This window comes from Oncorhynchus mykiss, chromosome 26 (genome assembly GCF_057628025.1).
Source record: "Oncorhynchus mykiss isolate SJ-2025 chromosome 26, ASM5762802v1, whole genome shotgun sequence".
Lineage (NCBI taxonomy): Eukaryota > Metazoa > Chordata > Actinopteri > Salmoniformes > Salmonidae > Oncorhynchus > Oncorhynchus mykiss.
The window spans coordinates 19,119,451-19,147,347 of NC_143047.1; the positions used below are offsets into that span (position 1 = coordinate 19,119,451).

Below are 27,897 nucleotides of genomic sequence, written 5' to 3' on the forward strand. Positions count from 1 at the left end.
GTAACATCTCACAGCAAGAACTGGCAAATCTGGTGCAGTCCATGAGGAGGAGATGCACTGCAATTCTTAATGCAGCTGGTGGCCACACCAGATACTGACTGTTACTTTTGATTTTGACCCCCCTTTGTTCAGGGACATGTTATTCCATTTATGTTAGTCACATGTCTGTGGAACTTGTTCAGTTTATGTCTCAGTTGTTTAATCTTGGCATGTTCATACAAATATTTAGAAATGTTAAGTTTCTTAAGCTTTATCGGCGAGGAGGGCACTCACCGCTCGATCATGTTGTCAACAAGGCAGCATAGTGCGTGTTCCAGAAACATTCAACATAACTTTTCCATGAAATATATGTTTGAATTTTCTAAGTCGTTTTCATTGGAAAGGCCGATAACGCGTTTTCAACAAATAAAACAATCACTTTTGCAGGTGAAATCAGTGAATCCTACTCATTACTCGACATACATAATTACGTCACTTTTGTTTTGAGCCGAATTTCGCCGTGGGCTTTGAACGGTGCTCACGCCCGGGAAGCAGTTCGATTCCAAATTTCACCCGGTGCCAAACACCCTAACCGGGCGCCTGGCCCAGATGATTTGAATCCCCTCAATGTCCGCAAATCTGATGCGCCTAATAACCATAATAACCAATCATATTACCGTCCGCTACCAAGTATCCAGAATTGACCAATTAGAGAAGAGGGTAAATTTAGCATCGGGCTTGTGGCGCAATGGATAACGCGTCTGACTACGGATCAGAAGATTCTAGGTTCGACTCCTGGCAAGCTCGTGCATTTAGTCTATGTCTGAGTGAGATTTGGAAATGAGCGGTGTCTTTTTAATTTGTGCTGAGTGTCTTTGCCTACATGCGCCATTAATTTATACCTCATAAACCCAGCAAAAAAAGAAACTTCCCTTTTTCAGGACCTTGTCTTAGATAATTCGTAAAAATACAAATAACTTCACAGATCTTCATTTTAATGGGATTAAACACTGTTTCCCATGCGTGTTCAATGTTCCAGAAACATTCAACATAACTTTTCCATGAAATATATGTTTGAATTTTTTTCTAAGTGGTTTTCATTGGGAAGGCCGATAACGCGTTTTCAACAAATAAAACAATCACTTTTGCAGGTGAAAACACTGAATCCTACTCATTACTAGACATACATAATTTCGTCACTTTTGTTTTGAGCCGACTTTCGCCGTGGGCTTTGAACGGTGCTCACGCCCGGGAAGCAGTTCGATTCCAAATTTCACCCGGTGCCAAACACCCTAACCGGGCGCCTGGCCCAGATGATTTGAATCCCCTCATGTCCGCAAATCTGATGCGCCTAATGACCATAATAACCAATCATATTACCGTCCGCTACCAAGTATCCAGAATTGACCAATTAGAGAAGAGGGTGAATTTAGCATCGGGCTTGTGGCGCAATGGATAACGCGTCTGACTACGGATCAGAAGATTCTAGGTTCGACTCCTGGCAAGCTCGTGCATTTAGTCTATGTCTGAGTGAGATTTGGAAATGAGCGGTGTCTTTTCAATTTGTGCTGACTGTCTTTGCCTACATGCGCCATTAATTTATACCTCATAAACCCAGCAAAAAAAGAAACTTCCCTTTTTCAGGACCTTGTCTTAGATAATTCGTAAAAATACAAATAACTTCACAGATCTTCATTTTAATGGGATTAAACACTGTTTCCCATGCGTGTTCAATGAACCATAAACAATTAATGAACATGCATATGTGGAACATCATTAAGACACTAACAGCTTACAGATGGTAGGCAATTAAGAAGTTTTGAAAACTTAGGATACTAAAGAGGCCTTTCTACTGACTCTGAAAAACACAAAAAGAAAGATGCCCAGGGTCCCTGCTCATCTGCGTGGGCACAAACCCACCTTTGCTGGACCAGACAGGACTGTCAAAAAGTGCTCTTCATTGACGAGTTGCGGTTTTGTCTCACCAGGGGTGATGGTCGGATATGCGTTTATTGTCGAAGGAATGAGTGTTACACCGAGGCCTGTACTCTGAAGCGGGATGGAGGTGGGGGGTACGTCCTGGTCTGGGGCGGTGTGTCACAGCATCATCAGACTGAGCTTGTCATTGCAGGCAATCTCAATGCTGTGTGTTACAAGGAAGACATCCTCCCCCCTCATGTGGTACCCTTCCTGCAGGCTCATCCTGACGTGACCCTCCAGCATGACAATGCCACCAGCCATACTGCTCATTCTGTGTGTGATTTCCTGCAAGACAGGAATGTCAGTGTTCTGCCATGGCCAGCGAAGAACCCGCATCTCAATCCCTTTGAGCACGTCTGGGACCTGTTGGATCGGAGGGCGAGGGCTAGGGCCATTCCCCCCAGAAATGTCAGGGAACTTGCAGTTGCCTTGGTGGAAGTGTGGGGTAACATCTCACAGCAAGAACTGGCAAATCTGGTGCAGTCCATGAGGAGGAGATGCACTGCAATTCTTAATGCAGCTGGTGGCCACACCAGATACTGACTGTTACTTTTGATTTTGACCCCCCTTTGTTCAGGGACATGTTATTCCATTTATGTTAGTCACATGTCTGTGGAACTTGTTCAGTTTATGTCTCAGTTGTTTAATCTTGGCATGTTCATACAAATATTTAGAAATGTTAAGTTTGTTAAGCTTTATCGGCGAGGAGGGCACTCACCGCTCGATCATGTTGTCAACAAGGCAGCATAGTGCGTGTTCCAGAAACATTCAACATAACTTTTCCATGAAATATATGTTTGAATTTTCTAAGTCGTTTTCATTGGAAAGGCCGATAACGCGTTTTCAACAAATAAAACAATCACTTTTGCAGGTGAAATCAGTGAATCCTACTCATTACTCGACATACATAATTACGTCACTTTTGTTTTGAGCCGAATTTCGCCGTGGGCTTTGAACGGTGCTCACGCCCGGGAAGCAGTTCGATTCCAAATTTCACCCGGTGCCAAACACCCTAACCGGGCGCCTGGCCCAGATGATTTGAATCCCCTCAATGTCCGCAAATCTGATGCGCCTAATAACCATAATAACCAATCATATTACCGTCCGCTACCAAGTATCCAGAATTGACCAATTAGAGAAGAGGGTAAATTTAGCATCGGGCTTGTGGCGCAATGGATAACGCGTCTGACTACGGATCAGAAGATTCTAGGTTCGACTCCTGGCAAGCTCGTGCATTTAGTCTATGTCTGAGTGAGATTTGGAAATGAGCGGTGTCTTTTCAATTTGTGCTGAGTGTCTTTGCCTACATGCGCCATTAATTTATACCTCATAAACCCAGCAAAAAAAGAAACTTCCCTTTTTCAGGACCTTGTCTTAGATAATTCGTAAAAATACAAATAACTTCACAGATCTTCATTTTAATGGGATTAAACACTGTTTCCCATGCGTGTTCAATGTTCCAGAAACATTCAACATAACTTTTCCATGAAATATATGTTTGAATTTTTTTCTAAGTGGTTTTCATTGGGAAGGCCGATAACGCGTTTTCAACAAATAAAACAATCACTTTTGCAGGTGAAAACACTGAATCCTACTCATTACTCGACATACATAATTTCGTCACTTTTGTTTTGAGCCGACTTTCGCCGTGGGCTTTGAACGGTGCTCACGCCCGGGAAGCAGTTCGATTCCAAATTTCACCCGGTGCCAAACACCCTAACCGGGCGCCTGGCCCAGATGATTTGAATCCCCTCATGTCCGCAAATCTGATGCGCCTAATGACCATAATAACCAATCATATTACCGTCCGCTACCAAGTATCCAGAATTGACCAATTAGAGAAGAGGGTGAATTTAGCATCGGGCTTGTGGCGCAATGGATAACGCGTCTGACTACGGATCAGAAGATTCTAGGTTCGACTCCTGGCAAGCTCGTGCATTTAGTCTATGTCTGAGTGAGATTTGGAAATGAGCGGTGTCTTTTCAATTTGTGCTGAGTGTCTTTGCCTACATGCGCCATTAATTTATACCTCATAAACCCAGCAAAAAAAGAAACTTCCCTTTTTCAGGACCTTGTCTTAGATAATTCGTAAAAATACAAATAACTTCACAGATCTTCATTTTAATGGGATTAAACACTGTTTCCCATGCGTGTTCAATGAACCATAAACAATTAATGAACATGCATATGTGGAACATCATTAAGACACTAACAGCTTACAGATGGTAGGCAATTAAGAAGTTTTGAAAACTTAGGATACTAAAGAGGCCTTTCTACTGACTCTGAAAAACACAAAAAGAAAGATGCCCAGGGTCCCTGCTCATCTGCGTGGGCACAAACCCACCTTTGCTGGACCAGACAGGACTGTCAAAAAGTGCTCTTCATTGACGAGTTGCGGTTTTGTCTCACCAGGGGTGATGGTCGGATATGCGTTTATTGTCGAAGGAATGAGTGTTACACCGAGGCCTGTACTCTGAAGCGGGATGGAGGTGGGGGGTACGTCCTGGTCTGGGGCGGTGTGTCACAGCATCATCAGACTGAGCTTGTCATTGCAGGCAATCTCAATGCTGTGTGTTACAAGGAAGACATCCTCCCCCCTCATGTGGTACCCTTCCTGCAGGCTCATCCTGACGTGACCCTCCAGCATGACAATGCCACCAGCCATACTGCTCATTCTGTGTGTGATTTCCTGCAAGACAGGAATGTCAGTGTTCTGCCATGGCCAGCGAAGAACCCGCATCTCAATCCCTTTGAGCACGTCTGGGACCTGTTGGATCGGAGGGCGAGGGCTAGGGCCATTCCCCCCAGAAATGTCAGGGAACTTGCAGTTGCCTTGGTGGAAGTGTGGGGTAACATCTCACAGCAAGAACTGGCAAATCTGGTGCAGTCCATGAGGAGGAGATGCACTGCAATTCTTAATGCAGCTGGTGGCCACACCAGATACTGACTGTTACTTTTGATTTTGACCCCCCTTTGTTCAGGGACATGTTATTCCATTTATGTTAGTCACATGTCTGTGGAACTTGTTCAGTTTATGTCTCAGTTGTTTAATCTTGGCATGTTCATACAAATATTTAGAAATGTTAAGTTTGTTAAGCTTTATCGGCGAGGAGGGCACTCACCGCTCGATCATGTTGTCAACAAGGCAGCATAGTGCGTGTTCCAGAAACATTCAACATAACTTTTCCATGAAATATATGTTTGAATTTTCTAAGTCGTTTTCATTGGAAAGGCCGATAACGCGTTTTCAACAAATAAAACAATCACTTTTGCAGGTGAAATCAGTGAATCCTACTCATTACTCGACATACATAATTACGTCACTTTTGTTTTGAGCCGAATTTCGCCGTGGGCTTTGAACGGTGCTCACGCCCGGGAAGCAGTTCGATTCCAAATTTCACCCGGTGCCAAACACCCTAACCGGGCGCCTGGCCCAGATGATTTGAATCCCCTCAATGTCCGCAAATCTGATGCGCCTAATAACCATAATAACCAATCATATTACCGTCCGCTACCAAGTATCCAGAATTGACCAATTAGAGAAGAGGGTAAATTTAGCATCGGGCTTGTGGCGCAATGGATAACGCGTCTGACTACGGATCAGAAGATTCTAGGTTCGACTCCTGGCAAGCTCGTGCATTTAGTCTATGTCTGAGTGAGATTTGGAAATGAGCGGTGTCTTTTCAATTTGTGCTGAGTGTCTTTGCCTACATGCGCCATTAATTTATACCTCATAAACCCAGCAAAAAAAGAAACTTCCCTTTTTCAGGACCTTGTCTTAGATAATTCGTAAAAATACAAATAACTTCACAGATCTTCATTTTAATGGGATTAAACACTGTTTCCCATGCGTGTTCAATGTTCCAGAAACATTCAACATAACTTTTCCATGAAATATATGTTTGAATTTTTTTCTAAGTGGTTTTCATTGGGAAGGCCGATAACGCGTTTTCAACAAATAAAACAATCACTTTTGCAGGTGAAAACACTGAATCCTACTCATTACTAGACATACATAATTTCGTCACTTTTGTTTTGAGCCGACTTTCGCCGTGGGCTTTGAACGGTGCTCACGCCCGGGAAGCAGTTCGATTCCAAATTTCACCCGGTGCCAAACACCCTAACCGGGCGCCTGGCCCAGATGATTTGAATCCCCTCATGTCCGCAAATCTGATGCGCCTAATGACCATAATAACCAATCATATTACCGTCCGCTACCAAGTATCCAGAATTGACCAATTAGAGAAGAGGGTGAATTTAGCATCGGGCTTGTGGCGCAATGGATAACGCGTCTGACTACGGATCAGAAGATTCTAGGTTCGACTCCTGGCAAGCTCGTGCATTTAGTCTATGTCTGAGTGAGATTTGGAAATGAGCGGTGTCTTTTCAATTTGTGCTGACTGTCTTTGCCTACATGCGCCATTAATTTATACCTCATAAACCCAGCAAAAAAAGAAACTTCCCTTTTTCAGGACCTTGTCTTAGATAATTCGTAAAAATACAAATAACTTCACAGATCTTCATTTTAATGGGATTAAACACTGTTTCCCATGCGTGTTCAATGAACCATAAACAATTAATGAACATGCATATGTGGAACATCATTAAGACACTAACAGCTTACAGATGGTAGGCAATTAAGAAGTTTTGAAAACTTAGGATACTAAAGAGGCCTTTCTACTGACTCTGAAAAACACAAAAAGAAAGATGCCCAGGGTCCCTGCTCATCTGCGTGGGCACAAACCCACCTTTGCTGGACCAGACAGGACTGTCAAAAAGTGCTCTTCATTGACGAGTTGCGGTTTTGTCTCACCAGGGGTGATGGTCGGATATGCGTTTATTGTCGAAGGAATGAGTGTTACACCGAGGCCTGTACTCTGAAGCGGGATGGAGGTGGGGGGTACGTCCTGGTCTGGGGCGGTGTGTCACAGCATCATCAGACTGAGCTTGTCATTGCAGGCAATCTCAATGCTGTGTGTTACAAGGAAGACATCCTCCCCCCTCATGTGGTACCCTTCCTGCAGGCTCATCCTGACGTGACCCTCCAGCATGACAATGCCACCAGCCATACTGCTCATTCTGTGTGTGATTTCCTGCAAGACAGGAATGTCAGTGTTCTGCCATGGCCAGCGAAGAACCCGCATCTCAATCCCTTTGAGCACGTCTGGGACCTGTTGGATCGGAGGGCGAGGGCTAGGGCCATTCCCCCCAGAAATGTCAGGGAACTTGCAGTTGCCTTGGTGGAAGTGTGGGGTAACATCTCACAGCAAGAACTGGCAAATCTGGTGCAGTCCATGAGGAGGAGATGCACTGCAATTCTTAATGCAGCTGGTGGCCACACCAGATACTGACTGTTACTTTTGATTTTGACCCCCCTTTGTTCAGGGACATGTTATTCCATTTATGTTAGTCACATGTCTGTGGAACTTGTTCAGTTTATGTCTCAGTTGTTTAATCTTGGCATGTTCATACAAATATTTAGAAATGTTAAGTTTGTTAAGCTTTATCGGCGAGGAGGGCACTCACCGCTCGATCATGTTGTCAACAAGGCAGCATAGTGCGTGTTCCAGAAACATTCAACATAACTTTTCCATGAAATATATGTTTGAATTTTTTTCTAAGTGGTTTTCATTGGGAAGGCCGATAACGCGTTTTCAACAAATAAAACAATCACTTTTGCAGGTGAAAACACTGAATCCTACTCATTACTCGACATACATAATTTCGTCACTTTTGTTTTGAGCCGACTTTCGCCGTGGGCTTTGAACGGTGCTCACGCCCGGGAAGCAGTTCGATTCCAAATTTCACCCGGTGCCAAACACCCTAACCGGGCGCCTGGCCCAGATGATTTGAATCCCCTCATGTCCGCAAATCTGATGCGCCTAATGACCATAATAACCAATCATATTACCGTCCGCTACCAAGTATCCAGAATTGACCAATTAGAGAAGAGGGTGAATTTAGCATCGGGCTTGTGGCGCAATGGATAACGCGTCTGACTACGGATCAGAAGATTCTAGGTTCGACTCCTGGCAAGCTCGTGCATTTAGTCTATGTCTGAGTGAGATTTGGAAATGAGCGGTGTCTTTTCAATTTGTGCTGACTGTCTTTGCCTACATGCGCCATTAATTTATACCTCATAAACCCAGCAAAAAAAGAAACTTCCCTTTTTCAGGACCTTGTCTTAGATAATTCGTAAAAATACAAATAACTTCACAGATCTTCATTTTAATGGGATTAAACACTGTTTCCCATGCGTGTTCAATGAACCATAAACAATTAATGAACATGCATATGTGGAACATCATTAAGACACTAACAGCTTACAGATGGTAGGCAATTAAGAAGTTTTGAAAACTTAGGATACTAAAGAGGCCTTTCTACTGACTCTGAAAAACACAAAAAGAAAGATGCCCAGGGTCCCTGCTCATCTGCGTGGGCACAAACCCACCTTTGCTGGACCAGACAGGACTGTCAAAAAGTGCTCTTCATTGACGAGTTGCGGTTTTGTCTCACCAGGGGTGATGGTCGGATATGCGTTTATTGTCGAAGGAATGAGTGTTACACCGAGGCCTGTACTCTGAAGCGGGATGGAGGTGGGGGGTACGTCCTGGTCTGGGGCGGTGTGTCACAGCATCATCAGACTGAGCTTGTCATTGCAGGCAATCTCAATGCTGTGTGTTACAAGGAAGACATCCTCCCCCCTCATGTGGTACCCTTCCTGCAGGCTCATCCTGACGTGACCCTCCAGCATGACAATGCCACCAGCCATACTGCTCATTCTGTGTGTGATTTCCTGCAAGACAGGAATGTCAGTGTTCTGCCATGGCCAGCGAAGAACCCGCATCTCAATCCCTTTGAGCACGTCTGGGACCTGTTGGATCGGAGGGCGAGGGCTAGGGCCATTCCCCCCAGAAATGTCAGGGAACTTGCAGTTGCCTTGGTGGAAGTGTGGGGTAACATCTCACAGCAAGAACTGGCAAATCTGGTGCAGTCCATGAGGAGGAGATGCACTGCAATTCTTAATGCAGCTGGTGGCCACACCAGATACTGACTGTTACTTTTGATTTTGACCCCCCTTTGTTCAGGGACATGTTATTCCATTTATGTTAGTCACATGTCTGTGGAACTTGTTCAGTTTATGTCTCAGTTGTTTAATCTTGGCATGTTCATACAAATATTTAGAAATGTTAAGTTTCTTAAGCTTTATCGGCGAGGAGGGCACTCACCGCTCGATCATGTTGTCAACAAGGCAGCATAGTGCGTGTTCCAGAAACATTCAACATAACTTTTCCATGAAATATATGTTTGAATTTTCTAAGTCGTTTTCATTGGAAAGGCCGATAACGCGTTTTCAACAAATAAAACAATCACTTTTGCAGGTGAAATCAGTGAATCCTACTCATTACTCGACATACATAATTACGTCACTTTTGTTTTGAGCCGAATTTCGCCGTGGGCTTTGAACGGTGCTCACGCCCGGGAAGCAGTTCGATTCCAAATTTCACCCGGTGCCAAACACCCTAACCGGGCGCCTGGCCCAGATGATTTGAATCCCCTCAATGTCCGCAAATCTGATGCGCCTAATAACCATAATAACCAATCATATTACCGTCCGCTACCAAGTATCCAGAATTGACCAATTAGAGAAGAGGGTAAATTTAGCATCGGGCTTGTGGCGCAATGGATAACGCGTCTGACTACGGATCAGAAGATTCTAGGTTCGACTCCTGGCAAGCTCGTGCATTTAGTCTATGTCTGAGTGAGATTTGGAAATGAGCGGTGTCTTTTCAATTTGTGCTGAGTGTCTTTGCCTACATGCGCCATTAATTTATACCTCATAAACCCAGCAAAAAAAGAAACTTCCCTTTTTCAGGACCTTGTCTTAGATAATTCGTAAAAATACAAATAACTTCACAGATCTTCATTTTAATGGGATTAAACACTGTTTCCCATGCGTGTTCAATGTTCCAGAAACATTCAACATAACTTTTCCATGAAATATATGTTTGAATTTTTTTCTAAGTGGTTTTCATTGGGAAGGCCGATAACGCGTTTTCAACAAATAAAACAATCACTTTTGCAGGTGAAAACACTGAATCCTACTCATTACTAGACATACATAATTTCGTCACTTTTGTTTTGAGCCGACTTTCGCCGTGGGCTTTGAACGGTGCTCACGCCCGGGAAGCAGTTCGATTCCAAATTTCACCCGGTGCCAAACACCCTAACCGGGCGCCTGGCCCAGATGATTTGAATCCCCTCATGTCCGCAAATCTGATGCGCCTAATGACCATAATAACCAATCATATTACCGTCCGCTACCAAGTATCCAGAATTGACCAATTAGAGAAGAGGGTGAATTTAGCATCGGGCTTGTGGCGCAATGGATAACGCGTCTGACTACGGATCAGAAGATTCTAGGTTCGACTCCTGGCAAGCTCGTGCATTTAGTCTATGTCTGAGTGAGATTTGGAAATGAGCGGTGTCTTTTCAATTTGTGCTGACTGTCTTTGCCTACATGCGCCATTAATTTATACCTCATAAACCCAGCAAAAAAAGAAACTTCCCTTTTTCAGGACCTTGTCTTAGATAATTCGTAAAAATACAAATAACTTCACAGATCTTCATTTTAATGGGATTAAACACTGTTTCCCATGCGTGTTCAATGAACCATAAACAATTAATGAACATGCATATGTGGAACATCATTAAGACACTAACAGCTTACAGATGGTAGGCAATTAAGAAGTTTTGAAAACTTAGGATACTAAAGAGGCCTTTCTACTGACTCTGAAAAACACAAAAAGAAAGATGCCCAGGGTCCCTGCTCATCTGCGTGGGCACAAACCCACCTTTGCTGGACCAGACAGGACTGTCAAAAAGTGCTCTTCATTGACGAGTTGCGGTTTTGTCTCACCAGGGGTGATGGTCGGATATGCGTTTATTGTCGAAGGAATGAGTGTTACACCGAGGCCTGTACTCTGAAGCGGGATGGAGGTGGGGGGTACGTCCTGGTCTGGGGCGGTGTGTCACAGCATCATCAGACTGAGCTTGTCATTGCAGGCAATCTCAATGCTGTGTGTTACAAGGAAGACATCCTCCCCCCTCATGTGGTACCCTTCCTGCAGGCTCATCCTGACGTGACCCTCCAGCATGACAATGCCACCAGCCATACTGCTCATTCTGTGTGTGATTTCCTGCAAGACAGGAATGTCAGTGTTCTGCCATGGCCAGCGAAGAACCCGCATCTCAATCCCTTTGAGCACGTCTGGGACCTGTTGGATCGGAGGGCGAGGGCTAGGGCCATTCCCCCCAGAAATGTCAGGGAACTTGCAGTTGCCTTGGTGGAAGTGTGGGGTAACATCTCACAGCAAGAACTGGCAAATCTGGTGCAGTCCATGAGGAGGAGATGCACTGCAATTCTTAATGCAGCTGGTGGCCACACCAGATACTGACTGTTACTTTTGATTTTGACCCCCCTTTGTTCAGGGACATGTTATTCCATTTATGTTAGTCACATGTCTGTGGAACTTGTTCAGTTTATGTCTCAGTTGTTTAATCTTGGCATGTTCATACAAATATTTAGAAATGTTAAGTTTGTTAAGCTTTATCGGCGAGGAGGGCACTCACCGCTCGATCATGTTGTCAACAAGGCAGCATAGTGCGTGTTCCAGAAACATTCAACATAACTTTTCCATGAAATATATGTTTGAATTTTTTTCTAAGTGGTTTTCATTGGGAAGGCCGATAACGCGTTTTCAACAAATAAAACAATCACTTTTGCAGGTGAAAACACTGAATCCTACTCATTACTCGACATACATAATTTCGTCACTTTTGTTTTGAGCCGACTTTCGCCGTGGGCTTTGAACGGTGCTCACGCCCGGGAAGCAGTTCGATTCCAAATTTCACCCGGTGCCAAACACCCTAACCGGGCGCCTGGCCCAGATGATTTGAATCCCCTCATGTCCGCAAATCTGATGCGCCTAATGACCATAATAACCAATCATATTACCGTCCGCTACCAAGTATCCAGAATTGACCAATTAGAGAAGAGGGTGAATTTAGCATCGGGCTTGTGGCGCAATGGATAACGCGTCTGACTACGGATCAGAAGATTCTAGGTTCGACTCCTGGCAAGCTCGTGCATTTAGTCTATGTCTGAGTGAGATTTGGAAATGAGCGGTGTCTTTTCAATTTGTGCTGAGTGTCTTTGCCTACATGCGCCATTAATTTATACCTCATAAACCCAGCAAAAAAAGAAACTTCCCTTTTTCAGGACCTTGTCTTAGATAATTCGTAAAAATACAAATAACTTCACAGATCTTCATTTTAATGGGATTAAACACTGTTTCCCATGCGTGTTCAATGAACCATAAACAATTAATGAACATGCATATGTGGAACATCATTAAGACACTAACAGCTTACAGATGGTAGGCAATTAAGAAGTTTTGAAAACTTAGGATACTAAAGAGGCCTTTCTACTGACTCTGAAAAACACAAAAAGAAAGATGCCCAGGGTCCCTGCTCATCTGCGTGGGCACAAACCCACCTTTGCTGGACCAGACAGGACTGTCAAAAAGTGCTCTTCATTGACGAGTTGCGGTTTTGTCTCACCAGGGGTGATGGTCGGATATGCGTTTATTGTCGAAGGAATGAGTGTTACACCGAGGCCTGTACTCTGAAGCGGGATGGAGGTGGGGGGTACGTCCTGGTCTGGGGCGGTGTGTCACAGCATCATCAGACTGAGCTTGTCATTGCAGGCAATCTCAATGCTGTGTGTTACAAGGAAGACATCCTCCCCCCTCATGTGGTACCCTTCCTGCAGGCTCATCCTGACGTGACCCTCCAGCATGACAATGCCACCAGCCATACTGCTCATTCTGTGTGTGATTTCCTGCAAGACAGGAATGTCAGTGTTCTGCCATGGCCAGCGAAGAACCCGCATCTCAATCCCTTTGAGCACGTCTGGGACCTGTTGGATCGGAGGGCGAGGGCTAGGGCCATTCCCCCCAGAAATGTCAGGGAACTTGCAGTTGCCTTGGTGGAAGTGTGGGGTAACATCTCACAGCAAGAACTGGCAAATCTGGTGCAGTCCATGAGGAGGAGATGCACTGCAATTCTTAATGCAGCTGGTGGCCACACCAGATACTGACTGTTACTTTTGATTTTGACCCCCCTTTGTTCAGGGACATGTTATTCCATTTATGTTAGTCACATGTCTGTGGAACTTGTTCAGTTTATGTCTCAGTTGTTTAATCTTGGCATGTTCATACAAATATTTAGAAATGTTAAGTTTGTTAAGCTTTATCGGCGAGGAGGGCACTCACCGCTCGATCATGTTGTCAACAAGGCAGCATAGTGCGTGTTCCAGAAACATTCAACATAACTTTTCCATGAAATATATGTTTGAATTTTCTAAGTTGTTTTCATTGGAAAGGCCGATAACGCGTTTTCAACAAATAAAACAATCACTTTTGCAGGTGAAATCAGTGAATCCTACTCATTACTCGACATACATAATTACGTCACTTTTGTTTTGAGCCGAATTTCGCAGTGGGCTTTGAACGGTGCTCACGCCCGGGAAGCAGTTCGATTCCAAATTTCACCCGGTGCCAAACACCCTAACCGGGCGCCTGGCCCAGATGATTTGAATCCCCTCATGTCCGCAAATCTGATGCGCCTAATAACCATAATAACCAATCATATTACCGTCCGCTACCAAGTATCCAGAATTGACCAATTAGAGAAGAGGGTGAATTTAGCATCGGGCTTGTGGCGCAATGGATAACGCGTCTGACTACGGATCAGAAGATTCTAGGTTCGACTCCTGGCAAGCTCGTGCATTTAGTCTATGTCTGAGTGAGATTTGTAAATGAGCGGTGTCTTTTCAATTTGTGCTGAGTGTCTTTGCCTACATGCGCCATTAATTTATACCTCATAAACCCAGCAAAAAAAGAAACTTCCCTTTTTCAGGACCTTGTCTTAGATAATTCGTAAAAATACAAATAACTTCACAGATCTTCATTTTAATGGGATTAAACACTGTTTCCCATGCGTGTTCAATGAACCATAAACAATTAATGAACATGCATATGTGGAACATCATTAAGACACTAACAGCTTACAGATGGTAGGCAATTAAGAAGTTTTGAAAACTTAGGATACTAAAGAGGCCTTTCTACTGACTCTGAAAAACACAAAAAGAAAGATGCCCAGGGTCCCTGCTCATCTGCGTGGGCACAAACCCACCTTTGCTGGACCAGACAGGACTGTCAAAAAGTGCTCTTCATTGACGAGTTGCGGTTTTGTCTCACCAGGGGTGATGGTCGGATATGCGTTTATTGTCGAAGGAATGAGTGTTACACCGAGGCCTGTACTCTGAAGCGGGATGGAGGTGGGGGGTACGTCCTGGTCTGGGGCGGTGTGTCACAGCATCATCAGACTGAGCTTGTCATTGCAGGCAATCTCAATGCTGTGTGTTACAAGGAAGACATCCTCCCCCCTCATGTGGTACCCTTCCTGCAGGCTCATCCTGACGTGACCCTCCAGCATGACAATGCCACCAGCCATACTGCTCATTCTGTGTGTGATTTCCTGCAAGACAGGAATGTCAGTGTTCTGCCATGGCCAGCGAAGAACCCGCATCTCAATCCCTTTGAGCACGTCTGGGACCTGTTGGATCGGAGGGCGAGGGCTAGGGCCATTCCCCCCAGAAATGTCCGGGAACTTGCAGTTGCCTTGGTGGAAGTGTGGGGTAACATCTCACAGCAAGAACTGGCAAATCTGGTGCAGTCCATGAGGAGGAGATGCACTGCAATTCTTAATGCAGCTGGTGGCCACACCAGATACTGACTGTTACTTTTGATTTTGACCCCCCTTTGTTCAGGGACATGTTATTCCATTTATGTTAGTCACATGTCTGTGGAACTTGTTCAGTTTATGTCTCAGTTGTTTAATCTTGGCATGTTCATACAAATATTTAGAAATGTTAAGTTTGTTAAGCTTTATCGGCGAGGAGGGCACTCACCGCTCGATCATGTTGTCAACAAGGCAGCATAGTGCGTGTTCCAGAAACATTCAACATAACTTTTCCATGAAATATATGTTTGAATTTTCTAAGTCGTTTTCATTGGAAAGGCCGATAACGCGTTTTCAACAAATAAAACAATCACTTTTGCAGGTGAAATCAGTGAATCCTACTCATTACTCGACATACATAATTACGTCACTTTTGTTTTGAGCCGAATTTCGCCGTGGGCTTTGAACGGTGCTCACGCCCGGGAAGCAGTTCGATTCCAAATTTCACCCGGTGCCAAACACCCTAACCGGGCGCCTGGCCCAGATGATTTGAATCCCCTCAATGTCGGCAAATCTGATGCGCCTAATAACCATAATAACCAATCATATTACCGTCCGCTACCAAGTATCCAGAATTGACCAATTAGAGAAGAGGGTGAATTTAGCATCAGGCTCAATCCCTTTGAGCACGTCTGGGACCTGTTGGATCGGAGGGTGAGGGCTAGGGCCATTCCCCCCAGAAATGTCCGGGAACTTGCAGTTGCCTTGGTGGAAGTGTGGGGTAACATCTCACAGCAAGAACTGGCAAATCTGGTGCAGTCCATGAGGAGGAGATGCACTGCAATTCTTAATGCAGCTGGTGGCCACACCAGATACTGACTGTTACTTTTGATTTTGACCCCCCTTTGTTCAGGGACATGTTATTCCATTTATGTTAGTCACATGTCTGTGGAACTTGTTCAGTTTATGTCTCAGTTGTTTAATCTTGGCATGTTCATACAAATATTTAGAAATGTTAAGTTTGTTAAGCTTTATCGGCGAGGAGGGCACTCACCGCTCGATCATGTTGTCAACAAGGCAGCATAGTGCGTGTTCCAGAAACATTCAACATAACTTTTCCATGAAATATATGTTTGAATTTTCTAAGTCGTTTTCATTGGAAAGGCCGATAACGCGTTTTCAACAAATAAAACAATCACTTTTGCAGGTGAAATCAGTGAATCCTACTCATTACTCGACATACATAATTACGTCACTTTTGTTTTGAGCCGAATTTCGCCGTGGGCTTTGAACGGTGCTCACGCCCGGGAAGCAGTTCGATTCCAAATTTCACCCGGTGCCAAACACCCTAACCGGGCGCCTGGCCCAGATGATTTGAATCCCCTCAATGTCCGCAAATCTGATGCGCCTAATAACCATAATAACCAATCATATTACCGTCCGCTACCAAGTATCCAGAATTGACCAATTAGAGAAGAGGGTGAATTTAGCATCGGGCTCAATCCCTTTGAGCACGTCTGGGACCTGTTGGATCGGAGGGTGAGGGCTAGGGCCATTCCCCCCAGAAATGTCCGGGAACTTGCAGTTGCCTTGGTGGAAGTGTGGGGTAACATCTCACAGCAAGAACTGGCAAATCTGGTGCAGTCCATGAGGAGGAGATGCACTGCAATTCTTAATGCAGCTGGTGGCCACACCAGATACTGACTGTTACTTTTGATTTTGACCCCCCTTTGTTCAGGGACATGTTATTCCATTTATGTTAGTCACATGTCTGTGGAACTTGTTCAGTTTATGTCTCAGTTGTTTAGTCTTGGCATGTTCATACAAATATTTAGAAATGTTAAGTTTGTTAAGCTTTATCGGCGAGGAGGGCACTCACCGCTCGATCATGTTGTCAACAAGGCAGCATAGTGCGTGTTCCAGAAACATTCAACATAACTTTTCCATGAAATATATGTTTGAATTTTCTAAGTCGTTTTCATTGGAAAGGCCGATAACGCGTTTTCAACAAATAAAACAATCACTTTTGCAGGTGAAATCAGTGAATCCTACTCATTACTCGACATACATAATTACGTCACTTTTGTTTTGAGCTGAATTTCGCAGTGGGCTTTGAACGGTGCTCACGCCCGGGAAGCAGTTCGATTCCAAATTTCACCCGGTGCCAAACACCCTAACCGGGCGCCTGGCCCAGATGATTTGAATCCCCTCAATGTCCGCAAATCTGATGCGCCTAATAACCATAATAACCAATCATATTACCGTCCGCTACCAAGTATCCAGAATTGACCAATTAGAGAAGAGGGTGAATTTAGCATCGGGCTCAATCCCTTTGAGCACGTCTGGGACCTGTTGGATCGGAGGGTGAGGGCTAGGGCCATTCCCCCCAGAAATGTCCGGGAACTTGCAGTTGCCTTGGTGGAAGTGTGGGGTAACATCTCACAGCAAGAACTGGCAAATCTGGTGCAGTCCATGAGGAGGAGATGCACTGCAATTCTTAATGCAGCTGGTGGCCACACCAGATACTGACTGTTACTTTTGATTTTGACCCCCCTTTGTTCAGGGACATGTTATTCCATTTATGTTAGTCACATGTCTGTGGAACTTGTTCAGTTTATGTCTCAGTTGTTTAATCTTGGCATGTTCATACAAATATTTAGAAATGTTAAGTTTGTTAAGCTTTATCGGCGAGGAGGGCACTCACCGCTCGATCATGTTGTCAACAAGGCAGCATAGTGCGTGTTCCAGAAACATTCAACATAACTTTTCCATGAAATATATGTTTGAATTTTCTAAGTCGTTTTCATTGGAAAGGCCGATAACGCGTTTTCAACAAATAAAACAATCACTTTTGCAGGTGAAATCAGTGAATCCTACTCATTACTCGACATACATAATTACGTCACTTTTGTTTTGAGCTGAATTTCGCAGTGGGCTTTGAACGGTGCTCACGCCCGGGAAGCAGTTCGATTCCAAATTTCACCCGGTGCCAAACACCCTAACCGGGCGCCTGGCCCAGATGATTTGAATCCCCTCAATGTCCGCAAATCTGATGCGCCTAATAACCATAATAACCAATCATATTACCGTCCGCTACCAAGTATCCAGAATTGACCAATTAGAGAAGAGGGTGAATTTAGCATCGGGCTTGTGGCGCAATGGATAACGCGTCTGACTACGGATCAGAAGATTCTAGGTTCGACTCCTGGCAAGCTCGTGCATTTAGTCTATGTCTGAGTGAGATTTGGAAATGAGCGGTGTCTTTTCAATTTGTGCTGAGTGTCTTTGCCTACATGCGCCATTAATTTATACCTCATAAACCCAGCAAAAAAAGAAACTTCCCTTTTTCAGGACCTTGTCTTAGATAATTCGTAAAAATACAAATAACTTCACAGATCTTCATTTTAATGGGATTAAACACTGTTTCCCATGCGTGTTCAATGAACCATAAACAATTAATGAACATGCATATGTGGAACATCATTAAGACACTAACAGCTTACAGATGGTAGGCAATTAAGAAGTTTTGAAAACTTAGGATACTAAAGAGGCCTTTCTACTGACTCTGAAAAACACAAAAAGAAAGATGCCCAGGGTCCCTGCTCATCTGCGTGGGCACAAACCCACCTTTGCTGGACCAGACAGGACTGTCAAAAAGTGCTCTTCATTGACGAGTTGCGGTTTTGTCTCACCAGGGGTGATGGTCGGATATGCGTTTATTGTCGAAGGAATGAGTGTTACACCGAGGCCTGTACTCTGAAGCGGGATGGAGGTGGGGGGTACGTCCTGGTCTGGGGCGGTGTGTCACAGCATCATCAGACTGAGCTTGTCATTGCAGGCAATCTCAATGCTGTGTGTTACAAGGAAGACATCCTCCCCCCTCATGTGGTACCCTTCCTGCAGGCTCATCCTGACGTGACCCTCCAGCATGACAATGCCACCAGCCATACTGCTCATTCTGTGTGTGATTTCCTGCAAGACAGGAATGTCAGTGTTCTGCCATGGCCAGCGAAGAACCCGCATCTCAATCCCTTTGAGCACGTCTGGGACCTGTTGGATCGGAGGGCGAGGGCTAGGGCCATTCCCCCCAGAAATGTCCGGGAACTTGCAGTTGCCTTGGTGGAAGTGTGGGGTAACATCTCACAGCAAGAACTGGCAAATCTGGTGCAGTCCATGAGGAGGAGATGCACTGCAATTCTTAATGCAGCTGGTGGCCACACCAGATACTGACTGTTACTTTTGATTTTGACCCCCCTTTGTTCAGGGACATGTTATTCCATTTATGTTAGTCACATGTCTGTGGAACTTGTTCAGTTTATGTCTCAGTTGTTTAATCTTGGCATGTTCATACAAATATTTAGAAATGTTAAGTTTGTTAAGCTTTATCGGCGAGGAGGGCACTCACCGCTCGATCATGTTGTCAACAAGGCAGCATAGTGCGTGTTCCAGAAACATTCAACATAACTTTTCCATGAAATATATGTTTGAATTTTCTAAGTCGTTTTCATTGGAAAGGCCGATAACGCGTTTTCAACAAATAAAACAATCACTTTTGCAGGTGAAATCAGTGAATCCTACTCATTACTCGACATACATAATTACGTCACTTTTGTTTTGAGCCGAATTTCGCCGTGGGCTTTGAACGGTGCTCACGCCCGGGAAGCAGTTCGATTCCAAATTTCACCCGGTGCCAAACACCCTAACCGGGCGCCTGGCCCAGATGATTTGAATCCCCTCAATGTCCGCAAATCTGATGCGCCTAATAACCATAATAACCAATCATATTACCGTCCGCTACCAAGTATCCAGAATTGACCAATTAGAGAAGAGGGTGAATTTAGCATCGGGCTTGTGGCGCAATGGATAACGCGTCTGACTACGGATCAGAAGATTCTAGGTTCGACTCCTGGCAAGCTCGTGCATTTAGTCTATGTCTGAGTGAGATTTGGAAATGAGCGGTGTCTTTTCAATTTGTGCTGAGTGTCTTTGCCTACATGCGCCATTAATTTATACCTCATAAACCCAGCAAAAAAAGAAACTTCCCTTTTTCAGGACCTTGTCTTAGATAATTCGTAAAAATACAAATAACTTCACAGATCTTCATTTTAATGGGATTAAACACTGTTTCCCATGCGTGTTCAATGAACCATAAACAATTAATGAACATGCATATGTGGAACATCATTAAGACACTAACAGCTTACAGATGGTAGGCAATTAAGAAGTTTTGAAAACTTAGGATACTAAAGAGGCCTTTCTACTGACTCTGAAAAACACAAAAAGAAAGATGCCCAGGGTCCCTGCTCATCTGCGTGGGCACAAACCCACCTTTGCTGGACCAGACAGGACTGTCAAAAAGTGCTCTTCATTGACGAGTTGCGGTTTTGTCTCACCAGGGGTGATGGTCGGATATGCGTTTATTGTCGAAGGAATGAGTGTTACACCGAGGCCTGTACTCTGAAGCGGGATGGAGGTGGGGGGTACATCCTGGTCTGGGGCGGTGTGTCACAGCATCATCAGACTGAGCTTGTCATTGCAGGCAATCTCAATGCTGTGTGTTACAAGGAAGACATCCCCCCCCCCCCCCTTCCTGCAGGCTCATCCTGACGTGACCCTCCAGCATGACAATGCCACCAGCCATACTGCTCATTCTGTGTGTGATTTCCTGCAAGACAGGAATGTCAGTGTTCTGCCATGGCCAGCGAAGAACCCGCATCTCAATCCCTTTGAGCACGTCTGGGACCTGTTGGATCGGAGGGCGAGGGCTAGGGCCATTCCCCCCAGAAATGTCCGGGAACTTGCAGTTGCCTTGGTGGAAGTGTGGGGTAACATCTCACAGCAAGAACTGGCAAATCTGGTGCAGTCCATGAGGAGGAGATGCACTGCAATTCTTAATGCAGCTGGTGGCCACACCAGATACTGACTGTTACTTTTGATTTTGACCCCCCTTTGTTCAGGGACATGTTATTCCATTTATGTTAGTCACATGTCTGTGGAACTTGTTCAGTTTATGTCTCAGTTGTTTAATCTTGGCATGTTCATACAAATATTTAGAAATGTTAAGTTTGTTAAGCTTTATCGGCGAGGAGGGCACTCACCGCTCGATCATGTTGTCAACAAGGCAGCATAGTGCGTGTTCCAGAAACATTCAACATAACTTTTCCATGAAATATATGTTTGAATTTTCTAAGTCGTTTTCATTGGAAAGGCCGATAACGCGTTTTCAACAAATAAAACAATCACTTTTGCAGGTGAAATCAGTGAATCCTACTCATTACTCGACATACATAATTACGTCACTTTTGTTTTGAGCCGAATTTCGCCGTGGGCTTTGTACGGTGCTCACGCCCGGGAAGCAGTTCGATTCCAAATTTCACCCGGTGCCAAACACCCTAACCGGGCGCCTGGCCCAGATGATTTGAATCCCCTCAATGTCCGCAAATCTGATGCGCCTAATAACCATAATAACCAATCATATTACCGTCCGCTACCAAGTATCCAGAATTGACCAATTAGAGAAGAGGGTGAATTTAGCATCGGGCTTGTGGCGCAATGGATAACGCGTCTGACTACGGATCAGAAGATTCTAGGTTCGACTCCTGGCAAGCTTGTGCATTTAGTCTATGTCTGAGTGAGATTTGGAAATGAGCGGTGTCTTTTCAATTTGTGCTGAGTGTCTTTGCCTACATGCGCCAATAATGCATACCTCATAAACCCATCAAAAAAATAAACTTCCCTTTTTCAGGACCTTGTCTTTCAAAGATAATTCGTAAAAATACAAATAACTTCACAGATCTTCATTTTAATGGGATTAAACACTGTTTCCCATGCGTGTTCAATGAACCATAAACAATTAATGAACATGCATATGTGGAACATCATTAAGACACTAACAGCTTACAGATGGTAGGCAATTAAGAAGTTTTGAAAACTTAGGATACTAAAGAGGCCTTTCTACTGACTCTGAAAAACACAAAAAGAAAGATGCCCAGGGTCCCTGCTCATCTGCGTGGGCACAAACCCACCTTTGCTGGACCAGACAGGACTGTCAAAAAGTGCTCTTCATTGACGAGTTGCGGTTTTGTCTCACCAGGGGTGATGGTCGGATATGCGTTTATTGTCGAAGGAATGAGTGTTACACCGAGGCCTGTACTCTGAAGCGGGATGGAGGTGGGGGGTACGTCCTGGTCTGGGGCGGTGTGTCACAGCATCATCAGACTGAGCTTGTCATTGCAGGCAATCTCAATGCTGTGTGTTACAAGGAAGACATCCCCCCCCCCCCTTCCTGCAGGCTCATCCTGACGTGACCCTCCAGCATGACAATGCCACCAGCCATACTGCTCATTCTGTGTGTGATTTCCTGCAAGACAGGAATGTCAGTGTTCTGCCATGGCCAGCGAAGAACCCGCATCTCAATCCCTTTGAGCACGTCTGGGACCTGTTGGATCGGAGGGCGAGGGCTAGGGCCATTCCCCCCAGAAATGTCCGGGAACTTGCAGTTGCCTTGGTGGAAGTGTGGGGTAACATCTCACAGCAAGAACTGGCAAATCTGGTGCAGTCCATGAGGAGGAGATGCACTGCAATTCTTAATGCAGCTGGTGGCCACACCAGATACTGACTGTTACTTTTGATTTTGACCCCCCTTTGTTCAGGGACATGTTATTCCATTTATGTTAGTCACATGTCTGTGGAACTTGTTCAGTTTATGTCTCAGTTGTTTAATCTTGGCATGTTCATACAAATATTTAGAAATGTTAAGTTTGTTAAGCTTTATCGGCGAGGAGGGCACTCACCGCTCGATCATGTTGTCAACAAGGCAGCATAGTGCGTGTTCCAGAAACATTCAACATAACTTTTCCATGAAATATATGTTTGAATTTTCTAAGTCGTTTTCATTGGAAAGGCCGATAACGCGTTTTCAACAAATAAAACAATCACTTTTGCAGGTGAAAACACTGAATCCTACTCATTACTCGACATACATAATTACGTCACTTTTGTTTTGAGCCGAATTTCGCCGTGGGCTTTGAACGGTGCTCACGCCCGGGAAGCAGTTCGATTCCAAATTTCACCCGGTGCCAAACACCCTAACCGGGCGCCTGGCCCAGATGATTTGAATCCCCTCATGTCCGCAAATCTGATGCGCCTAATGACCATAATAACCAATCATATTACCGTCCGCTACCAAGTATCCAGAATTGACCAATTAGAGAAGAGGGTGAATTTAGCATCGGGCTTGTGGCGCAATGGATAACGCGTCTGACTACGGATCAGAAGATTCTAGGTTCGACTCCTGGCAAGCTCGTGCATTTAGTCTATGTCTGAGTGAGATTTGGAAATGAGCGGTGTCTTTTCAATTTGTGCTGAGTGTCTTTGCCTACATGCGCCATTAATTTATACCTCATAAACCCAGCAAAAAAAGAAACTTCCCTTTTTCAGGACCTTGTCTTAGATAATTCGTAAAAATACAAATAACTTCACAGATCTTCATTTTAATGGGATTAAACACTGTTTCCCATGCGTGTTCAATGAACCATAAACAATTAATGAACATGCATATGTGGAACATCATTAAGACACTAACAGCTTACAGATGGTAGGCAATTAAGAAGTTTTGAAAACTTAGGATACTAAAGAGGCCTTTCTACTGACTCTGAAAAACACAAAAAGAAAGATGCCCAGGGTCCCTGCTCATCTGCGTGGGCACAAACCCACCTTTGCTGGACCAGACAGGACTGTCAAAAAGTGCTCTTCATTGACGAGTTGCGGTTTTGTCTCACCAGGGGTGATGGTCGGATATGCGTTTATTGTCGAAGGAATGAGTGTTACACCGAGGCCTGTACTCTGAAGCGGGATGGAGGTGGGGGGTACGTCCTGGTCTGGGGCGGTGTGTCACAGCATCATCAGACTGAGCTTGTCATTGCAGGCAATCTCAATGCTGTGTGTTACAAGGAAGACATCCTCCCCCCTCATGTGGTACCCTTCCTGCAGGCTCATCCTGACGTGACCCTCCAGCATGACAATGCCACCAGCCATACTGCTCATTCTGTGTGTGATTTCCTGCAAGACAGGAATGTCAGTGTTCTGCCATGGCCAGCGAAGAACCCGCATCTCAATCCCTTTGAGCACGTCTGGGACCTGTTGGATCGGAGGGCGAGGGCTAGGGCCATTCCCCCCAGAAATGTCAGGGAACTTGCAGTTGCCTTGGTGGAAGTGTGGGGTAACATCTCACAGCAAGAACTGGCAAATCTGGTGCAGTCCATGAGGAGGAGATGCACTGCAATTCTTAATGCAGCTGGTGGCCACACAAGATACTGACTGTTACTTTTGATTTTGACCCCCCTTTGTTCAGGGCCATGTTATTCCATTTATGTTAGTCACATGTCTGTGGAACTTGTTCAGTTTATGTCTCAGTTGTTTAATCTTGGCATGTTCATACAAATATTTAGAAATGTTAAGTTTGTTAAGCTTTATCGGCGAGGAGGGCACTCACCGCTCGATCATGTTGTCAACAAGGCAGCATAGTGCGTGTTCCAGAAACATTCAACATAACTTTTCCATGAAATATATGTTTGAATTTTCTAAGTCGTTTTCATTGGAAAGGCCGATAACGCGTTTTCAACAAATAAAACAATCACTTTTGCAGGTGAAATCAGTGAATCCTACTCATTACTCGACATACATAATTACGTCACTTTTGTTTTGAGCCGAATTTCGCCGTGGGCTTTGAACGGTGCTCACGCCCGGGAAGCAGTTCGATTCCAAATTTCACCCGGTGCCAAACACCCTAACCGGGCGCCTGGCCCAGATGATTTGAATCCCCTCAATGTCCGCAAATCTGATGCGCCTAATAACCATAATAACCAATCATATTACCGTCCGCTACCAAGTATCCAGAATTGACCAATTAGAGAAGAGGGTGAATTTAGCATCGGGCTTGTGGCGCAATGGATAACGCGTCTGACTACGGATCAGAAGATTCTAGGTTCGACTCCTGGCAAGCTTGTGCATTTAGTCTATGTCTGAGTGAGATTTGGAAATGAGCGGTGTCTTTTCAATTTGTGCTGAGTGTCTTTGCCTACATGCGCCATTAATTTATACCTCATAAACCCAGCAAAAAAAGAAACTTCCCTTTTTCAGGACCTTGTCTTAGATAATTCGTAAAAATACAAATAACTTCACAGATCTTCATTTTAATGGGATTAAACACTGTTTCCCATGCGTGTTCAATGAACCATAAACAATTAATGAACATGCATATGTGGAACATCATTAAGACACTAACAGCTTACAGATGGTAGGCAATTAAGAAGTTTTGAAAACTTAGGATACTAAAGAGGCCTTTCTACTGACTCTGAAAAACACAAAAAGAAAGATGCCCAGGGTCCCTGCTCATCTGCGTGGGCACAAACCCACCTTTGCTGGACCAGACAGGACTGTCAAAAAGTGCTCTTCATTGACGAGTTGCGGTTTTGTCTCACCAGGGGTGATGGTCGGATATGCGTTTATTGTCGAAGGAATGAGTGTTACACCGAGGCCTGTACTCTGAAGCGGGATGGAGGTGGGGGGTACGTCCTGGTCTGGGGCGGTGTGTCACAGCATCATCAGACTGAGCTTGTCATTGCAGGCAATCTCAATGCTGTGTGTTACAAGGAAGACATCCTCCCCCCTCATGTGGTACCCTTCCTGCAGGCTCATCCTGACGTGACCCTCCAGCATGACAATGCCACCAGCCATACTGCTCATTCTGTGTGTGATTTCCTGCAAGACAGGAATGTCAGTGTTCTGCCATGGCCAGCGAAGAACCCGCATCTCAATCCCTTTGAGCACGTCTGGGACCTGTTGGATCGGAGGGCGAGGGCTAGGGCCATTCCCCCCAGAAATGTCCGGGAACTTGCAGTTGCCTTGGTGGAAGTGTGGGGTAACATCTCACAGCAAGAACTGGCAAATCTGGTGCAGTCCATGAGGAGGAGATGCACTGCAATTCTTAATGCAGCTGGTGGCCACACCAGATACTGACTGCTACTTTTGATTTTGACCCCCCTTTGTTCAGGGACATGTTATTCCATTTATGTTAGTCACATGTCTGTGGAACTTGTTCAGTTTATGTCTCAGTTGTTTAATCTTGGCATGTTCATACAAATATTTAGAAATGTTAAGTTTGTTAAGCTTTATCGGCGAGGAGGGCACTCACCGCTCGATCATGTTGTCAACAAGGCAGCATAGTGCGTGTTCCAGAAACATTCAACATAACTTTTCCATGAAATATATGTTTGAATTTTCTAAGTCGTTTTCATTGGAAAGGCCGATAACGCGTTTTCAACAAATAAAACAATCACTTTTGCAGGTGAAATCAGTGAATCCTACTCATTACTCGACATACATAATTACGTCACTTTTGTTTTGAGCCGAATTTCGCCATGGGCTTTGTACGGTGCTCACGCCCGGGAAGCAGTTCGATTCCAAATTTCACCCGGTGCCAAACACCCTAACCGGGCGCCTGGCCCAGATGATTTGAATCCCCTCAATGTCCGCAAATCTGATGCGCCTAATAACCATAATAACCAATCATATTACCGTCCGCTACCAAGTATCCAGAATTGACCAATTAGAGAAGAGGGTGAATTTAGCATCGGGCTTGTGGCGCAATGGATAACGCGTCTGACTACGGATCAGAAGATTCTAGGTTCGACTCCTGGCAAGCTCGTGCATTTAGTCTATGTCTGAGTGAGATTTGGAAATGAGCGGTGTCTTTTCAATTTGTGCTGAGTGTCTTTGCCTACATGCGCCATTAATTTATACCTCATAAACCCAGCAAAAAAAGAAACTTCCCTTTTTCAGGACCTTGTCTTAGATAATTCGTAAAAATACAAATAACTTCACAGATCTTCATTTTAATGGGATTAAACACTGTTTCCCATGCGTGTTCAATGAACCATAAACAATTAATGAACATGCATATGTGGAACATCATTAAGACACTAACAGCTTACAGATGGTAGGCAATTAAGAAGTTTTGAAAACTTAGGATACTAAAGAGGCCTTTCTACTGACTCTGAAAAACACAAAAAGAAAGATGCCCAGGGTCCCTGCTCATCTGCGTGGGCACAAACCCACCTTTGCTGGACCAGACAGGACTGTCAAAAAGTGCTCTTCATTGACGAGTTGCGGTTTTGTCTCACCAGGGGTGATGGTCGGATATGCGTTTATTGTCGAAGGAATGAGTGTTACACCGAGGCCTGTACTCTGAAGCGGGATGGAGGTGGGGGGTACGTCCTGGTCTGGGGCGGTGTGTCACAGCATCATCAGACTGAGCTTGTCATTGCAGGCAATCTCAATGCTGTGTGTTACAAGGAAGACATCCCCCCCCCCCCTTCCTGCAGGCTCATCCTGACGTGACCCTCCAGCATGACAATGCCACCAGCCATACTGCTCATTCTGTGTGTGATTTCCTGCAAGACAGGAATGTCAGTGTTCTGCCATGGCCAGCGAAGAACCCGCATCTCAATCCCTTTGAGCACGTCTGGGACCTGTTGGATCGGAGGGCGAGGGCTAGGGCCATTCCCCCCAGAAATGTCCGGGAACTTGCAGTTGCCTTGGTGGAAGTGTGGGGTAACATCTCACAGCAAGAACTGGCAAATCTGGTGCAGTCCATGAGGAGGAGATGCACTGCAATTCTTAATGCAGCTGGTGGCCACACCAGATACTGACTGTTACTTTTGATTTTGACCCCCCTTTGTTCAGGGACATGTTATTCCATTTATGTTAGTCACATGTCTGTGGAACTTGTTCAGTTTATGTCTCAGTTGTTTAATCTTGGCATGTTCATAAAAATATTTAGAAATGTTAAGTTTGTTAAGCTTTATCGGCGAGGAGGGCACTCACCGCTCGATCATGTTGTCAACAAGGCAGCATAGTGCGTGTTCCAGAAACATTCAACATAACTTTTCCATGAAATATATGTTTGAATTTTCTAAGTCGTTTTCATTGGAAAGGCCGATAACGCGTTTTCAACAAATAAAACAATCACTTTTGCAGGTGAAATCAGTGAATCCTACTCATTACTCGACATACATAATTACGTCACTTTTGTTTTGAGCCGAATTTCGCCGTGGGCTTTGAACGGTGCTC

The 27,897-nt window shown here is 44.8% G+C and overlaps 15 non-coding genes across 15 annotated transcripts; all 15 read left to right on the top strand.

Annotated features, from left to right (window-relative positions):
* Window positions 1-713: 713 nt before the first annotated feature.
* trnar-acg (transfer RNA arginine (anticodon ACG)) lies at window positions 714-786 on the top strand. Its single transcript has one exon. It is a non-coding gene; the product is annotated as a tRNA-Arg (tRNA).
* Window positions 787-1,416: 630 nt separating this feature from the next.
* On the top strand, window positions 1,417-1,489 carry trnar-acg (transfer RNA arginine (anticodon ACG)). The gene has a single exon. It is a non-coding gene; the product is annotated as a tRNA-Arg (tRNA).
* Window positions 1,490-3,117: 1,628 nt separating this feature from the next.
* On the top strand, window positions 3,118-3,190 carry trnar-acg (transfer RNA arginine (anticodon ACG)). The gene has a single exon. It is a non-coding gene; the product is annotated as a tRNA-Arg (tRNA).
* Window positions 3,191-3,820: 630 nt separating this feature from the next.
* On the top strand, window positions 3,821-3,893 carry trnar-acg (transfer RNA arginine (anticodon ACG)). Its single transcript has one exon. It is a non-coding gene; the product is annotated as a tRNA-Arg (tRNA).
* Window positions 3,894-5,521: 1,628 nt separating this feature from the next.
* trnar-acg (transfer RNA arginine (anticodon ACG)) lies at window positions 5,522-5,594 on the top strand. The gene has a single exon. It is a non-coding gene; the product is annotated as a tRNA-Arg (tRNA).
* A 630-nt stretch (window positions 5,595-6,224) lies between these two features.
* On the top strand, window positions 6,225-6,297 carry trnar-acg (transfer RNA arginine (anticodon ACG)). Its single transcript has one exon. It is a non-coding gene; the product is annotated as a tRNA-Arg (tRNA).
* Window positions 6,298-7,927: 1,630 nt separating this feature from the next.
* trnar-acg (transfer RNA arginine (anticodon ACG)) lies at window positions 7,928-8,000 on the top strand. The gene has a single exon. It is a non-coding gene; the product is annotated as a tRNA-Arg (tRNA).
* A 1,628-nt stretch (window positions 8,001-9,628) lies between these two features.
* Window positions 9,629-9,701, top strand: trnar-acg (transfer RNA arginine (anticodon ACG)). The gene has a single exon. It is a non-coding gene; the product is annotated as a tRNA-Arg (tRNA).
* Window positions 9,702-10,331: 630 nt separating this feature from the next.
* Window positions 10,332-10,404, top strand: trnar-acg (transfer RNA arginine (anticodon ACG)). The gene has a single exon. It is a non-coding gene; the product is annotated as a tRNA-Arg (tRNA).
* Window positions 10,405-12,034: 1,630 nt separating this feature from the next.
* trnar-acg (transfer RNA arginine (anticodon ACG)) lies at window positions 12,035-12,107 on the top strand. The gene has a single exon. It is a non-coding gene; the product is annotated as a tRNA-Arg (tRNA).
* Window positions 12,108-13,734: 1,627 nt separating this feature from the next.
* On the top strand, window positions 13,735-13,807 carry trnar-acg (transfer RNA arginine (anticodon ACG)). The gene has a single exon. It is a non-coding gene; the product is annotated as a tRNA-Arg (tRNA).
* Window positions 13,808-17,910: 4,103 nt separating this feature from the next.
* Window positions 17,911-17,983, top strand: trnar-acg (transfer RNA arginine (anticodon ACG)). Its single transcript has one exon. It is a non-coding gene; the product is annotated as a tRNA-Arg (tRNA).
* Window positions 17,984-19,611: 1,628 nt separating this feature from the next.
* On the top strand, window positions 19,612-19,684 carry trnar-acg (transfer RNA arginine (anticodon ACG)). The gene has a single exon. It is a non-coding gene; the product is annotated as a tRNA-Arg (tRNA).
* Window positions 19,685-22,998: 3,314 nt separating this feature from the next.
* On the top strand, window positions 22,999-23,071 carry trnar-acg (transfer RNA arginine (anticodon ACG)). Its single transcript has one exon. It is a non-coding gene; the product is annotated as a tRNA-Arg (tRNA).
* A 3,329-nt stretch (window positions 23,072-26,400) lies between these two features.
* On the top strand, window positions 26,401-26,473 carry trnar-acg (transfer RNA arginine (anticodon ACG)). Its single transcript has one exon. It is a non-coding gene; the product is annotated as a tRNA-Arg (tRNA).
* The last annotated feature ends 1,424 nt before the right edge of the window (window positions 26,474-27,897 follow it).